Source organism: Ruditapes philippinarum, unplaced genomic scaffold, assembly GCF_026571515.1.
Source record: "Ruditapes philippinarum isolate M1 unplaced genomic scaffold, ASM2657151v2 ctg1375_1_1_1_1, whole genome shotgun sequence".
Taxonomy (NCBI): Eukaryota; Metazoa; Mollusca; class Bivalvia; order Venerida; family Veneridae; genus Ruditapes; species Ruditapes philippinarum.
In genome coordinates this window covers 309114-326102 of record NW_026857788.1, presented here as the reverse complement: position 1 = coordinate 326102, position 16989 = coordinate 309114, and the positions used below count along the sequence as shown (strand labels likewise).

General features: G+C 31.2%; 1 long non-coding RNA gene across 1 annotated transcript; it reads left to right on the top strand.

The window, feature by feature from the left end:
• Positions 1-12014: 12014 nt before the first annotated feature.
• On the top strand, positions 12015-14062 carry LOC132751043 (uncharacterized). Its single transcript, XR_009628634.1, has 3 exons — positions 12015-12202; positions 12544-12597; positions 13879-14062. It is a non-coding gene; the product is annotated as an uncharacterized LOC132751043 (long non-coding RNA).
• The last annotated feature ends 2927 nt before the right edge of the window (positions 14063-16989 follow it).

Below are 16989 nucleotides of genomic sequence, written 5' to 3'. Positions count from 1 at the left end.
GTGCACGACAAGATACCGTATTGTTTCTATTTATAGCCCCCTTCTAATTAGCGCCTCCTGGGTGAAAAATGAAAAAAAAATCTTACTCGACTTGAAAATTTTAATATCCTATGTGTATTTAAAAAATAAACAGAAAAAAAACTAACTGTTGTAACTTCCAAGTAACATTCAACTTCCAGTTTGAATGCATTCGTGTACGTTTTCTTAGAAGTGCAACCTTCCATTGTGTATTGATTAAATCATTACATCAAGTTTTTTACAACACAGGTAAACTGATGCGTGTTACGTCATAATTTCCCGCCAAAGCAGGAAAAATCAATACTTGACAAAGTTTTATCTCGGTCAGCGCACTACCGTATAGTCTACAAATAATTTGTGCTGCTTATTTATCGTATGTGAAGGACAAAAATAGTTGGGAGATTTTTAGATATTTTCAAAACATAAAATTAATTTTTTCATTTTATGCAAATGTTGGGTTTAATTTCCCCCCCCCCCGTTTCCTTTTGCAACGCCCCCGGGGCGATAAAAAGGAAACAATACCGGTTTTAAGCATTATATAGGGGGTTTAAATGGGAGTTCCCCACCCCGAACATAAACCGGCCAACTTAATTTACGTCCACATTTAATTTTTTTTACAAAATTTTTTAATTTTTTGAAAAAAATTTTCCTTTAAAACATTGTTTTTATTTTTACTTTTTGCATTTTTTATTAACTGTAAAACTATGGTTTTCAAAAAAAAATTTGTGATTATTGCCAATATTTGGTTTCTAAAAAAAAGATCGTCATCTGATGTGCTTTGGGGATTTAACAGAAAAAAATAGTGACTTAAAAAAACTTTTTCTGAATTTTTTGAAATTTGATGGAAAAAATTTTTTCAAAGGGGAAAAAATCAAATTTTTAAATGGGAAAACATTTTGTACTTATTTCCTTGTTTAAGTTATAGATTTTTTTTTTTATTAAGTCTTTTTTTTTCATTTTTTCATTTTTTTCTGTACCCTTTTGTCTTAAACCGTAGCATTTATTTAAATTCCTCATATTTTCAGCTTTAAGATAAGTACGTTTGTTAATGCTTTTGGAAAACAAAATAATCCGAAATTTTAAAGTCCCAATTTTGAGTATTAAAAAAAAATAATGCAATTATCCCAATCTTTCAAAAAAAATTTCCCCCTTTGGAAAAGATTTTTTATTTTTAAAAAAACAAATTAATTTCCGTAATTTTAATAAATATTTAAAATTTTTCTAATTTTTACCCCCTTTTTTTTACATTTCTAAATGTTCTTTTTCCCCTTTTTTTTTAAAGATTCCATTCCAGTAAAACTAATAACTATATTATTGTTCTAATTGGTATACTTATTTGAATAGATATTAATTGACTTGAGTCTTAATTGATGTTTACCTTCCGAATAATCATTTATCAATCTGGGTAGGGGGTAATATAAAAAGATGGTCAGTCATTGATTAACTGTATCATTAATCGCTCAACATTAAGTAACTTTGTTAAAAGTCAATTTGTTCAAGTTTAAAATGTTTGCAAACTTACCAGTTTTTGTTTATTAAAGCTATACACGTGCTTTAAAATGATGATAAATTAAAATGCATGTATTTAAAAATATGTCAAAGAACTTTTGATACCGTACGTTATTGCTAATTAATGTAAATAAAAAGGTGTCACTTGTACAGCTGCTGGCAATGAAATCGCACCCACAAAATTGAACAAATTATTACTTTTCAAGAATTCTTTATAGTTTACATCCCGTACTGCCTCTTTCCGATCAGCTAACAGATTTTTCAACAATAACTGACAGTGAAATTATATATAAAATAAATTCTCTTTCAATTCTGCGAATATTATCATTTCAGCTAATAAATGCACCAACTTTTTAAAATTTCACTTCAATTATTATTATGAATCGAGGACAAATCATTACTGACCCATTTTCCAGTTCTTCAAAAGTTCACAACCACTCTTCAATCATTTAACAAAATGTAAACTGTACCACATAAAAATTGTCATACAATGTTAAAATATAATTAGTTCTGTATTTTGGAGAAATTTTGACAAACTCAACTTCAGATAAATGGTGATAAACAATTTTAACCTAATTATAATGCCATTTTTCAATCTGTTGAAGAAGTTTTACAAGCTATTTCAGAGTTAAAACGAAGAAAAAGCGCAGGTATTGACTGCCTTATTCCAGAAATGTTTATTGATTGCAACGATATACTTGCACCGTTATTGTGTAAACTTTTTAACCATATGTATATTAATTGTATTTACCCAGAAAGCTGGACTAAAGGTGTAATTGTCCCAGTTCCTAAAAAAGGAGATCAAAATAATGTGAATAATTATAGAGGAATTACTCTTACTAGCATTTTTTCTAAGATATTTTCTACACTTTTAAATACACGTCTTCGTAAATGGGCCGAATCAAATGAATTATTGTCCGATTTCCAATTTGGTTTTAGGAAGAACAAAAGCACAGTCGACTGTATATTTGTTTTAACATCCATAATAGAAAGAGTTATCTCCCATGAGAAGAAAAAACTTTATTGTGCTTTCGTAGATTTTCGTAAAGCGTTTGATATGGTTTACAGGAAAGGTATATGGTTTAAATTGTTACAGTGTGGTGCTTCCTCTAGATTAGTCAAGATGTTACAAAAGATATATGAACAAGTAAAATGTTGTGTTCGTGTTAATGGTCAGTATACTGAAAATTTTGATAGTATAAAGGGAGTTAAGCAAGGCGAACCTTTATCGCCCTTACTATTCTTATTTTTTATTAATGATATGCAACATTGTATATATGATAATACCATAGATTCTTTTTGTATTGATGAAATTAGAATGTATTTATTGTTATTTGCAGATGACACTGTTTTAATGTCGTATTCTAGAGATGGTCTTCAGAATATTTTAAATAACTTACATGCATATTGTACAGATTGGGGGATAAGTGTTAATATATAGATAAAACAGTTGTTATGGTTTTTAAAAAAGGCAACAGACCAGAAAATATAGATTTATTCTATGATAATTGTAAACTTAATATTGTCACAAAATTTACATATCTTGGAGTTACATTATCTTCTAATGGTTGTTTTTTACAGGCTCAAAAATCTTTATCGCAACAGGCAATGAAAGCCATGTTTTCTCTTGCTTCATTATTTGATATTGTATCGTTGACTGTATCGGAAAAAATTAAGTTGTTTGATTCCATGATTGCTTCTATTATGAACTATGGGTGTGAAATATGGGGGTTTCATAAGGCCCCGGATATAGAACGGCTGCATATGAAATTCATGAAACAAATATTGCAAGTAAGACAACAAACACCCAATGCTACAATATACGGGGAATTAGGTAGATTCCCTATGATTATTATACGTAAGATAAGAATTATCCGATACTGGTATAAAATTACGAAAAGTCCAGATTCTATTATGTACAAATTATTTAATATGCGTGATAGACATGGGAATCATATATGTATGTGGTCGAAAAATGTTAAAAAAATATTAGATGATACTGGATTTACATATCTATGGAATAATGTCTCTTTGTCTAATGTGCAAATTCAAAATGCAATACAACGCATATATGATCAATATCTACAACAATGGTTTTCTGATCTTAGAACTCAACCTAAACTTGAAACGTATTGTTTACTGAAAACAGATTTTGAACCAGAAAAATATATTTCTTGTGTTAAGAATGAAAATCATAGAATTAGTTTGACCAGATTTAGATGCTCTGCACATAACTTACTTATAGAAGAAGGAAGACATAGAAATATAGAAAGAAACCTTAGAATTTGTACCAAATGTAATATGAATGTCATTGAAAATGAATATCACTTCCTCTTAGTTTGTCCGTTTTATCGAGAATTACGTATCAAATGTTTGCCAAATTATTATTGTCATTGGCCTAATTTATCCAAGTTTAAAAATCTTCTTAACAGTTCTCAAAGTAGTACTATTATCAAGCTAGCTAAATATATATACCAATCATTTTCTTTAAGAGGATGATTATAAATAATTTATGTATTGTGTAACCTGTGTTGTAATGTCATAAATAATTTATATGTTTATGTTCAAAGTATGTAATTGTTATTATCATGCTTTTCTCATGTTCAAAATATGTATTGTTTTGTATTGTGCCGCCAGAATACTATATGTATTGGCGATAAACATTGTATATATGTTAAAGCCAAATAAATATTGAATAAAAAAATCTAGATATCTATTTGCAGTGGTAAAGCTGTCACAATTGGGGTATGGATGTACATTTCAATTTGCATAACAGAAAAAGCATGTTCTTGTGAAATTTTTAGGATCCTAGGGTCTATATGACCCCATTCTAGTGACTCCTTACTGAAAAGTTATCACAGAGAATGTTTTTCCTTGGTTAAGTGACTGTTACTTTACTGATGTATTACCTTCCAATTAAGAACTGTATGGTAAAATATGTACATATTAAAATTACAGCTTTTGAAGTGTAGCAAACATAATGACTTCATGATATTGAAACAGTTGTCCAACTTAATATCCATTTCTGCAGACTGACAAAAAACTAAGTCTGTAAATCAATTATTTTTAGAAAATTATTGCGATTTGTAACTGGGTAAATAATTAAGGATTAGTGGAAAACACACATTTTTACATATTTTGAACTAAAATGCTAGCATTTTCTTTTTTTATCGCATAATTGACATTGCTGCTGATAAATTTAGTCAAGGTGAATACAAGATGTGCTTACAGTTTGGTTACATGAAACAAATAAGGTCAAAAATAAAAAAAATTCGAGGATGATTGAAAAGTGGTTGTGATTGAAAACTGGCAGTAATGTGGACATATATAAACTAGTCTTAACCTCTCCACCATGACGCCATCAAGTCATGACGTCACAAATGTTAATGTTGAAAAATAATTTTAAGCTTAATTTGTGTTATTTATAACATACTGTTTGCTTACCATATATTTGTCCTTCCATTTTTGTTTGTTTTTTTTTTTTGTTTAGATAAAAGATACATAATTATTTTACATTTAAGAGAGAAAAAATTACACTTACGAAACGGGGAATAGATCTACCTAAGTTATCGACAGATTTTGGCACTTAAGATTATTTTAATATATTTCATGAAAAGGAGATAACTGTAAGATTTCACTTTACGATAAAAAATCGTCGTAAGATTTTTTTGTGAAAATGGCTGCTGTAATTCCAACATACAAATAGTATAAATATAATGCATTAATGCAGACATTTTGTCTATAATTTTTGCCCTAACTTATTTTTTACGGTAATCGGTCTTCTAAATACACTAAATAATTCATTTCATTATAATTAAGTTGTAAAATGAAATCACATCTTACAAAAAGTTTGCATGGCGCATTTTTTTCAAAATTATTCCAATTTAAATACTTTGAATTACACGAGAATCTCATGCATTGTTAAATCAAACTTATTTAGAATAAAGTAAAAGAAAAAAAAACAACATTCAGTTAGATCTAATATTTAAATTGATAGCATAGCATCATGTGTAATATTATTTGAAATCAATTTTATCAGAGTCTATTTATCCAAAATAGGATATTTCAAACATTTTCATCCAAAATAGGATATTTCAAACCTTTTATTCCAAATAGGATATTTCACAAAGTAATTTTAGGGCCGAATTGACCTAAGTTTTGAGGCCGAGATTTTTTGGGGCCGATTTGACTTTTGAAAAACTGATTTGAAGGCCGATTTTACTTATTTTGCGGCCGAATTGACTAGTTTGCCATCTTACCGTTGGGGGGGGGGGGGGGGGGGGGGGGGGTCCTGGGGGGGGGGGGGGTGGAGTCAGAACTGTCGTTCATTTATTTTGCAATTTTGCAATACAATCAAGTCATTATTCGAAGGATAATTCGTTTATACATTGGTTATTAAGAAAATAAGAACTGCATTAACCGCAACCCGCCCAACATATTTGCCTAATGACTGTTATAACGGTCATTGAAACTTTAGGTAATCATCAAATCAATAGAATGTCCGTTATTGAAATTAAATTTGTTACATAGCTCAAAACAAAGTCATAAGGTTTAATAAAAGATTAACAGTCCAAGAACTAGTTTAACTCCTTCTGATTTTACAGATGTTAACATTTAACTACTATTGAAAACAGAGTTAAACAACTAAGACTTAATCATATGCATACGATTTTTTATAATAAGTGTCCAACTTATATGAAAACAAATTTTGTTCGATGTCTGATATAACACAACTATCAACACTAGATCAAAATAAGTTTAATTTTTCAATTTCCTCTTTGTAATAGACATGTAATAGCACCTTTTTCTATAATGGCATTAAAGATTGGAATAGTTTGCCAGATATGATGGTAAAATGTATAATCAAATCCAACTTTATATAAAAATCTCTGTTTAAAAGCCATCATTGCTTTTTTTTTTGCAATACTGGGCTGCGCAACATCAAAGTGATTTTTTATATTACTAAGTGGCGACATAGGTTCCGCCAAATACTTTAATTGTTTTTTTTAGTTATCTTTATTTTTCCTGTGCCTTTTCTTTCTGTGATAAGTGCAAAACTACTGTGATTGAATAATTTGAAGGTATCTCATTGTCTATTTTTATTTGAGGAATGAATGTTCCTCTCTGGTTTCATCTTGTTTCCATCTATTTGGTTAACAGGACCCCATTGGAAAATAAGCACACCAGCTTTAATTGGCTATCCTTGTAACCATAGATCACTATTTAACAAAACCTTGTATTGAAATTTTATTGAAATTCTTTTATTTCTTTTATAATTCATGTTTTATCAGTAACTTTAAACAATATTCTGTGATAATTATAATTCTGATGTTGTAGTCTTAAGCTGAAATGTGATTTTATTAATTTATTTATTTGCTTCTTTTTTTAAATACATTTATCCAATGCCTCATCTGATCTCAGTCATTAACGTAATTTGTTTTATTTATTATAATTAATATGAAATGATATTTTAATTTGGATAAACTGTTATTTTATATGATATTTATTTATATATATATATATCTTATTATGTAAACTCTGATCTATGTTGTTGCTAAATAAAAAAAATAAAAAAAAAAATAGAATAATTAATAAAATAGCTGATTTACAGCAGACTGCCGAAAGTAAAGTGTTCGATTAACCTTTACAAAGTAAAATATAAATCAAGCGGACTTCAACCTTCGAATCCCAACCTTTCGTTGCCGAAACACATCGGCATGAAAATGGGAGCAAGTATCATTTATGACCCAAATGGTAGGGGTAAACGTAACTTTGTAATGCAAATTTTGCAAATTATGAAATTTATTGTTTTTTTTTTCCCATTTTTTAAAAATAAAGGTTTTGGACCCCCGGGCGCAACACTGAGGACACGGGCCCAGTAAATTTTTTCTTTCCTTTCTTTTTTCTAGAAAATCTGTCACTTTTAAAAGTTTCATTCGGGAGTTCATTCTCAAAATTCTTATTTATAATTTTAAACATAAACCCAGACAAATTAGTCGAACCGAAATTTTCCTATTTAGCCTTAGTTTTCACAATTTTTCTTAATTTTTAAATTAAAATTCGTTTCAAATTTTAATTGTGACCTATTTTAAAAAGGCCCTGGGGTAAAAAAAACTTTTTGCAAAAGGAATAAAACCATAAAAAAATACACAAAATTAAAAAAAAAGGGATTGAAAAAATTCTTTCAAAAGTTTTTCAAAAGGGGGGTTAATTGAAGGGGTGTAAAATTTTGCCCACCTTAAAAATTCAAGCTCTCGTTTGCATTTTGAAACTTTGGGGGCCGGGAAAAACACTGCAAATTTTTTTTTTAAATTTTTTAGACTCGAATAAACATCAAGTTTTCTGTTTTACCTAGCACACAATTTAAAAATTTTTCGATTTGTCCCTTTAAAAAAACGGGTAACTTTTTGCCACAGCTATTTTTTGTTAACATTTTTGTTTTCCCTATTTTTTTTTCTCAAAAAACACTATTATTTTAGGGTTTTTGTTATGCCCAAAGTCACAAATGCAAAGGCTGCCGGCAGTGTTATTCTCAAAAAAATTTGTAACTTTGGCCAAAGTTGTGCGGCCCAGGATAATCGGATGGCAGCAGCTGAAATTTTTCTGTCATCGGGTGGGTGCTGTCAAGTTTTAAGTACTACTACAAAAAGCTAACGGCGTTCCGGTCTGATGAAAATTTTTGGGATCAGAGAGTTGAAAAAGTAATCTGGCGGGGATCGCTAGAGCGATGTTTTTTGGATCGAAGGATTGTTTTTTATACAAAAGCACCTTCCAATTTAAAAGGCACCAGGGTTGGGCTCAGCCACATTGTTTGGCGCCCAAAAAAAATCAGTTGGCGAACAAAGTATCACCCAGTACCTGGAAGATTCGTGCACAGGCATTCGCGAAATCGTCGGTTCCGCCAATGTTGTAAAAATTTTTAAATCGGATGGCAGGCTGTTTTATTGTGACCTGGGCATTAGACAGGTCTAGGATTTCATGGTATTTATGGACCACGCCTTTTTTCCTCTATTTTGGGAAAATGCCACGTTTGGCAAATTTCGGAAATTTGTGTTGTAAAAATTTTCCAATTTGGGAAAAAAGCTTACCGTAAAATTTGCAAATTATGGAAAATATGCTAGCATTTCAAGTGTTCAAATTGTTAAAATAAATCTAAATAAATCTTACTTAAACTGTTCAGCTTTTTCTCTCAACATATCAAAAAGTACAAGGACAGGCTAAATGTGAACAAATTGTAAAACTGATACCAAATTAAAAATCCTGTTTTTATTCACAAAACATGAATATATTCTGTAACGCTTTTCGCGGGCACCAAAAGTGAAAATGCGGTACTTTTTCTTTTCAAAATGCCAACTTCAAGATTGGGAATATTTTTTTTTGGATTGGGAAAAAAAACATAATTTGGATGGGAATGGGGCCCAGGGAATTCCCCAGGCGCTTTTAGAAAATTTTCAGAACAAGAAATCCCGATGCGCTTAAAATTATCATAGCGCTTTAAAAATGACCGATATTCCTTTTCTATTCGTGTCTATAAATTAACCCAAAACCAAAAAACACTTCCCCAAAAATTTCCCCAAGGCTAACACAACCCGATACACTGATTGCCTTTTGACGTGTGACGCACAGACACCTGTCATTTATTTGCAGAAACTGTTACGCCCAGGTTTGTTTTAAAATTTCGGTATTGAATGGGTGAAAATTTTAACCGCGGGATGTTTGATATTTCATTTCAAGTAGGTGTAAAACTTTATTGTTTTGATAATATAAAAGGCATTTATTGACATGCATATAACAGTTTGATATTTGGGTAAAGGGTTAATTGTCTTTATATAAGTGATGTTCAAATTCATCTTTTACTTTTTTTGACGTTGCTCTAAGGTTTTTGTAGTAGGGGTACACGATTAAAACCTTTTTTTTTTGGAATTTTTGGCCCGAATTAGGAATCGAAAAAGGAATGAAAACAAAAAACAAAACTTTACATCAACAATCCCCCTTTGTGACAGCCAATTGGTCATTTTCTTTTTTAATTAAAAATATCTTGTAATCTGTCTCTTGTTCACTGAATCCCCAAAATGAAAAAAAATATTAGTTTTTGCAGGCCCCTCCTTAATCGAGCCTGTTCATGGACAGCTTTGTGAAGTTGCAATTCTACTGTCCTACCCCTTAGGCTAAGCATTGGTTTGTCAGGACATACAGGAAGCTGGCCAGGCACTTTGGTGTAGATATGGAGCAGTGCCAGCAGCCACTGGCCACCAGACGTGCCAGTCTAGAGGGGACTGATCAGTCAGCCGACCAGACCTTGACCTGGATTACTGGCAAACTTTCTACCAGTCATCCAGCTCTTTACAGAATTGCTGCTGTGGTCTCCTCCCTCCAACCACTACTGCAGGTAATTATTATTAAATTCATTCATTCTTGAACATTATGCAATTCCAATGACAGTTGCAGATGTGTAACACTTTGCTAGAAGTTTTTCAACATTTCAAATATAAATTTTTTACTTAGTTAAGTTTAAACAGGCTGGAAGTTTTAAATTTTAAATATTCACAGCAAACAAACAATATAAATAAAAGACATCAGGTTAACATAAATGATTACTTTCATTTATTAATTTCAGATTGTGAGCGAGGATTCAGCTGCCTGAAGAGAGTTAAGACTGAAAACAGGAATTGTCTCTCTGTTAAAGTTCTAAACAGTTCTTGCCGTCTCCCTTCAAGGACCCCCATTAGAATCTTTCAACTTTGAGAAGGCAGTCAAGGCATGGAAGGACAACAAACCTAGAAGACAGGCCCAATTTTAATGATGTTAATGAAGAAAAAACAACTGAAATATACTCATTTAAATGGGACACACACATACATAAAAATGTTGATCACGTGTTGTTAACTTGTGTTTATATATAACTGTTTATTTATTTGAATTGTTGGAAATGGAAAAAGTAAATAACAAAAATTAAGAAAATGTTTATCAAGTGAAAAGCTTTCATTATTTGTTTTAAAACAGCCCACAGCAGTATCTTGACACCTAAAATGGCAAAAATTTTCGGCACGCGGTATGGGGGGTCAAGACCCCCACCTGCACCCACCCCCGTCTAATTAAAAAAATGTAGCGCTTAAAAAAATCCTGGGGAATTCCCTGGGCCCATATTTGTACCCGTTGGATAGGGGGAAAAAGGCCTGTGGACTCTCCGTAAATTCATAGAAAGACAAAGTCTAGAAATTTAAAGATTTTTTAATCCATAAATTTACAGATATTCAATGTGAATTTGCTTTTTTTTTAGGAACACTAAAATCTGCAGCTTAAGACAAGTTTGATTGTTTAGCTCACCTGAGCTAGCTCAGGGTGAGCTTTTAGGATCGTTGAATGTCCGTCGTCTGTTGTCCGTCCACACTTGTTCATTAACACTCTAGCGGTCACATTTTTGCCTCAATCATCATCAAAATTTGTCGGGGGTGCTTTTCAGGTAATGCTGTATGAGTTTTGAACATGGTCACTCGGGTGAAAACTAGTACAGGACAAAAATAGAAAAAAATTTGAACACTGTGGGACATTTTTGACCAGGGGGGTTCACTAGCCAAAAATCCTGGGGTCATTTTGACTAAGTTTTACCGACTACAAGGCATAATCCCCATGATTTTAACAAATTTTGACCCTCCAGTTAAAACACCCTGTTGACCCAATCTTCATTAAACTTGGTCAGGATGCTTGTCTAGGTAATTGCTCCAAATATCCTGGAAATTGGTCTCAAAGTTTGTTTTGATGATTTTAGCAAGTTCGAAATTATGGGTTTTCCCCCCGGGGTTAAAAAGAAACTTTTAAGGGTTTTTTTTAAAAACCACTGGCGCAAAAAATAAAGGAAAAAAACCTTTTAAAACTTTTTTTGGTTTTAAATTTTTGGCTAAAATTGTTCAATTTCCAAAAAAATTTGGTTTTCCCAAAAAGGAAAGGGCCCTTTTTTTTGGTCTTTTTTTTTGTAATTTTTGGCTTTTTTAAAAAAACTTTTTTTTAACCAAAGAAAACAATCTTGAAAATGAAAACTTTTTTTGGTTTACAGGGGGGTTAAAAAAAATAGAAAAAAATTTTTGTTAAAACCTTTTTTAGTTTTTTAATTTTAAATCAATTAAAACCTGGAAAAATTGGTTTCTTTTAATATTGCTTTGTTTTTAAATTTTTTTCTTTTTAAATTTTTCCTTTACAAAAAAGGGGGGGTTAACAAAAATAAAAGGTTTTTGGTTAAAAAATCCCAAAAAAAAAAAATTTACAAACCAATTTTTTAAACCTAAAAGGGCTTAAAACAATTTTAAAACCAAAAGGTCAATTTTTTAAAAAAATGACAAAAATTTTAATTTTGAAAAAGTTAAAAACGTTTCTAAATTTTTGCTAAATTTTAGTCTGCTGAGAGAACACTGATCCAAAGTTAAGGTGTTGTAAGTTGTATAGTAAATCTTTGTTCTTTTGCCAAGTCAGGTACAGTTTCATTTAAGTTGTTTCATTTTCTGAATTTTTTTTTATAATATTTCAGGTCAGTTGAAGCCATATCCATATCCATACAATTTTGGCCACAAACTTTGGCAGTTTCCATGGAAATTTCATTTCACTAATAGCAAAGCATTTCGTGTGTTATTTTATGGAGTAGCTTTCATGGCACCTGTGTTTTACAGAGTACAGATTTCATGTAAGTTTACTAAAAACTAGTATTTATGCTGTGTTTTATTAACTTTTATTCAAAGACAGCACAACTTGAACTTTGGGTTAATCTTAATTTTAATGAAAATAAAGTTATTATTGTAAATTGCACCACTTTGCTCTTCACAAAAATTACTGATTACTAGTCAAAATATGCAGCCTTTAAATGTATTTTTGTCAGTTATTGGGAAGAAATACATAGATGATTCTATAACTTACATTTTTTTATAGATATAACATAAACTAAGTTTTTTTCCTGAAGCTGTGAAATAGGTACTTTGCAATTGCATTTCACTTAAATCATGAAGTACATTTTTTTATAATTTTCAGTGAGATCAAAAGGTAACAAGGAACTATGGGCAGAGAGGAGAAAAGGTTATGAACGTAAGTACTGAATTATAAATAACTTTCTTTATTTCTGATAAAGCAATGCTGTATTAGTTAAATTACTGCAGTTATATTCCTTTATCATGTATATTTGAGATGCATTAAATAATAACACTAAACAGATACCCTTTATGCATAATTATTCATACCTGATTGAATATTTAAAGGAGCACCACTAACGTCAAAAAGCCTAAAAATATGAGATTTGAAATTCTTACTTAGGGCATGTGAAGTGCTTAAAATGGAAAAATCTGCAGAGAATAATAAAAATTTTCAAGATTAAATTGAATATCAATTTTTTTAGCAATTCCTACATGTGTAGCCTGATTTGAGTGAAAAGCATTGCAACACTCCATATTTGGGTCATTTTGCTGGGGAAAAAAATTATTTTGGAAACAGGGAAGGGGAATTATCTGAAAATTTGCTCCCAAGTTATTGGTCTAGACTACACAAATGGTAAATCTTTGGGGGGGGGGGGGGGATATTTTCAGTCTCTTCGAGCCAAAAAACCTCTGTGGAGTCCCTTTAATATATTGTGTTGGCTATAACTTCACATCCTTTGTAGAGATTTTGAGTATTTTAAGTTCAGAAGTAAAATATTGGGAAGTGAACAAAGGAAGTGATTCAGACATTGCAAAAGGCACTAACAATCCACATAAATTACCAAAAATGGGTTGAAATATGCAAAATAGCCCTTTCCTTGAGTCATGCGGTAGAAATATGATGATAAATACTGCAAAATCAGTCCTTAATCGTTCATTTTATGCCAGCTATTACTTTTTATGTGGATCTTTTTACTGTCCTGTCCTACAGTACTACAGAAATCATCCTAATATGTTTAAGTTTATTGCACTGATAGATTGTAATTATCACAAAATAGTGTGTAGACTGTCAATTTTTATCTCAAGGGCTCTAAAATAAGAAACAATCACATTAATCTTGAAGTTTTAATAATATCAAATGTTGACTTGTGTGTAATATATATTTGCCAATTTCATTTGATATTTACTGAATATAATATGTTTTTCCTTCTTTGCAACTTACAACTTATTTTGTCATTTTCATTTGCATGCAATTGAATGAATTATATTTTCATCAATCAAGCTTTATATACTTATGGCAAAATAAATATTCTGTACTGTTCTTGAAATCTTAGTACATTTGATTGATAATAAGCTTTATATACTAGTACTTAAGTCAAAATAACTATTCTATTCTGTTCTTAAACTCTTGAGTACATTTTTCTCAAATTTAATGTATTATTTTTTCCTTTTTCAGACACATACTTTGATCCACCAGTACCTCCAGTATTTAAACCTAGATCAGAGTGAAAAAATGGAACAGTTGATAAAAACTTTCTTCAATTTTTGATTTTACATGTAATATGTGAAATGAATGTTCAGAAAACAGAATAAATTTAACATTCAAACAAGTTTATTAATAAAGTTTTATATGTATTGAATCACAATTTTATTTTTGTGGATTGGTCATTTGTAACTTACCGTGCCACTTCATTGTGGGCACTTCATTGATGGCAATAGCAAGGACTTTGATCTGGATTTTCAAACTACTTATAAATTCCCGAAAGCTGGGGACAGTGACACAAGAGTGGCCTGAGATTCAGAAGAATAGGGAAAACATGCTTGCAAATTCTCCACAGGAGAAAGACGGGAAATAACAAAATTTGAATAGAAGACAAAATTTGACTAGAAACATGAAATACTCTCGGAGATTTCCCTTTCACTAAATTTTTGATCCCCTTCCGCAAAGTGGGGAGGGGATTTATAGGTATGGCCTCCGTCTGCCTGTCCTTAACACTTGTGTCTGTTCCATAACTTTTAAACCACTGAATTTTTTTTATATAACATGGCACAAGTGATCACCATTATGAGAGATGTGCAGATTGCAATAATTGGGTTGCTACTCCCCAGGTCAAGGTCACACTTGAAGGTCAAGTGTTAAAAGTCTACATTTTGTGTCCACTCCATAACTTTTAAACCTCTGAAAATTTTTTGAAATAACTTGGCACAAGTGAACACCATTATGAGACAATGTGCAAAGTGTAATAATTTGGTATTTACCCCCAGGGTCCAAGTCACACTTAAAGGTCACGTGTTGAAAAGTCTACATTTCTCCATAACATTGAAACTGCTGACAATGTTGCAGAAATGATCACCATTATGACACCATATGCAGAGCACAACAAGCAAGTCATAACCCTCAAGGTCAAGGTCACACTCAAAGGTCCTATGTTAAAAAAAATTTCATGTCCCCTCTATAATTTATTGACAATTCAAAGGTTTTAAAATTTAATAATCCCTTTTTGCAAACCGGGGAGGGAATTATAGGAATGGCCTCTGTCTTTCTGTCTAATAGTATCCAACCCTATCACTTTTGTGTCCCCTCCATAACTTAAATCACTGATATTTTTTTTTACTCCATAACTTAAATCACTGATATTTTTTTTTAAATAACTGCGTAAGTGATCACTTGCAGAGCGCAATAATTGTGGGTCACGACACCCAAGGTCACACTTGAAGGCCAGCAGGTGTTTAGGAGTTTGCTTGTCTTGGTTGATGTCTGTCTGTCCACTTCATTGTTTTTAGACAATTAAGAGTTAGAAATGAGATATTGTAATCAAACTTTGTGTATAGCAAGCTTATATGAAGACCCTGGTTGGGATTCCATTTGGACCTTCTGGGGTCAGGGTCACTGTTACTTAAAATAGAAAAAATGGTTTTCAGGCAATAAAAAGGTTAGAAATGAGATATTGTAATCAAACTTGGTATATAGCAAGCTTATATTAATACCCTGGCTGGGATTGCTTTTTGACATGTTGGGTAAAGGTCATGTTACTAAAATAGAAAAAATAGTTTCTGAAAGATAGGTTATTAATGTTAATAGTTATTAGAACACAGATGAAACATAATGAATTATAGGTTGAGAACAATTTTTGCTTTACACCACTTATTTTGTTTTATAAGTTATGGTTGCTAGTGGGGTATGAATCACATTTAGTGATATAGCTCTAATTAAGATAGTTTTGATAAAATAGTTTGATTTACGTCATAGATTTAATTTCATTACTAACCAACAATTTGTGTACATTAACAATCGTAATGTAGGAGAGAAAAACTTTAAATTACCTTTAGTTGTTATTATGAACTATAAATATCGAAGCTAATTTCTATGATAAACTACTGCTCCGTCATGGTCCCACGATTGCTCAATTATTGTGACAAGTTGATTTAGATCTGCGATAACAAGCATAATATGTGAAACAATCTTTCTGTATTGAAAAAGAAAAATATAAAAATGAAAAATAAAATCATTAACCTGATGGAGCAGAAGGTGATTAGCTTTTGCCACTAGAGTCAGGACAGGTAATTCAATCAGTGGCTGTGACAACGATAACCGAATTATAGTATAACATTCCGCGGGTACAATTTCCTTTCATGAAATTTGGGACTAATCAGGGCTGTGAAATAATTTGTTCCAGAGGAGCAGTTACAAAAGAAAACTCTTAGGAAATATTTTTATTAAACCCAAATGAAAGGGCCCCAAAGTCAAAAAATAGCACAATTATCAAACAAGGTTTAAGAGTTAAGCGCCTACATGAAAATTTTCTTTCTATAATGTGAAGTATTCTTTTAAGATTTTAATTACGATTTTGTCGCCTTTTTCCCCTCTCGTTATCGGACATTAATTGAAAAGGTAAATTCGATTTATTATCATACTGAATTAGCTGAAATAGCAAAATTAATGCCTTGTAATGTTTTTTATTTGAATATTTATTTTTGCGCTATAAAAGTGCTTTTGTATAATTATTTAGATGACTTATATAAATGCTTCTGAACAAGCAATCGAATTAACTCGATCTCTACGTGGTTCAAGTTGTATGGAACGGATTCGAGAGTGTTTCAAGAAGCTCATAGCAACTAAATCGAACTAAAATAAATTTTTGTGGAGACATTGGGCATTGCGATACCCCGACTTTGCTCAGGCGTATGCCTATAATCGACAAAAAACTTGATTTGTATGATAAAATTGTATTTAAAGTTCAACAGTGTACCTGCTTCTAACCCATTAACCCCATATACATTTATCATTATTTAAATCTTCTGATTCGAAAAGTGTTTACAGTCAATTTACCATCCGTATATTTATTTACCTATAAATTAAGCTATTATAACAACACGTGTGATCAGGCTGTTTCATTACTTTCCTAGCTTTTAAAACAGAAAGATATAGTTTTGGAAATAGAAGATCATGATTATCAACGCGTTTTTTAAAAGCATTATATTTGTATGTGGTTTTGGATTATGTTTAGCCAGTAAGAATGTTTTGTTTTTGATGATAGACGATTTAAGACCACAGCTCAATGCTTAT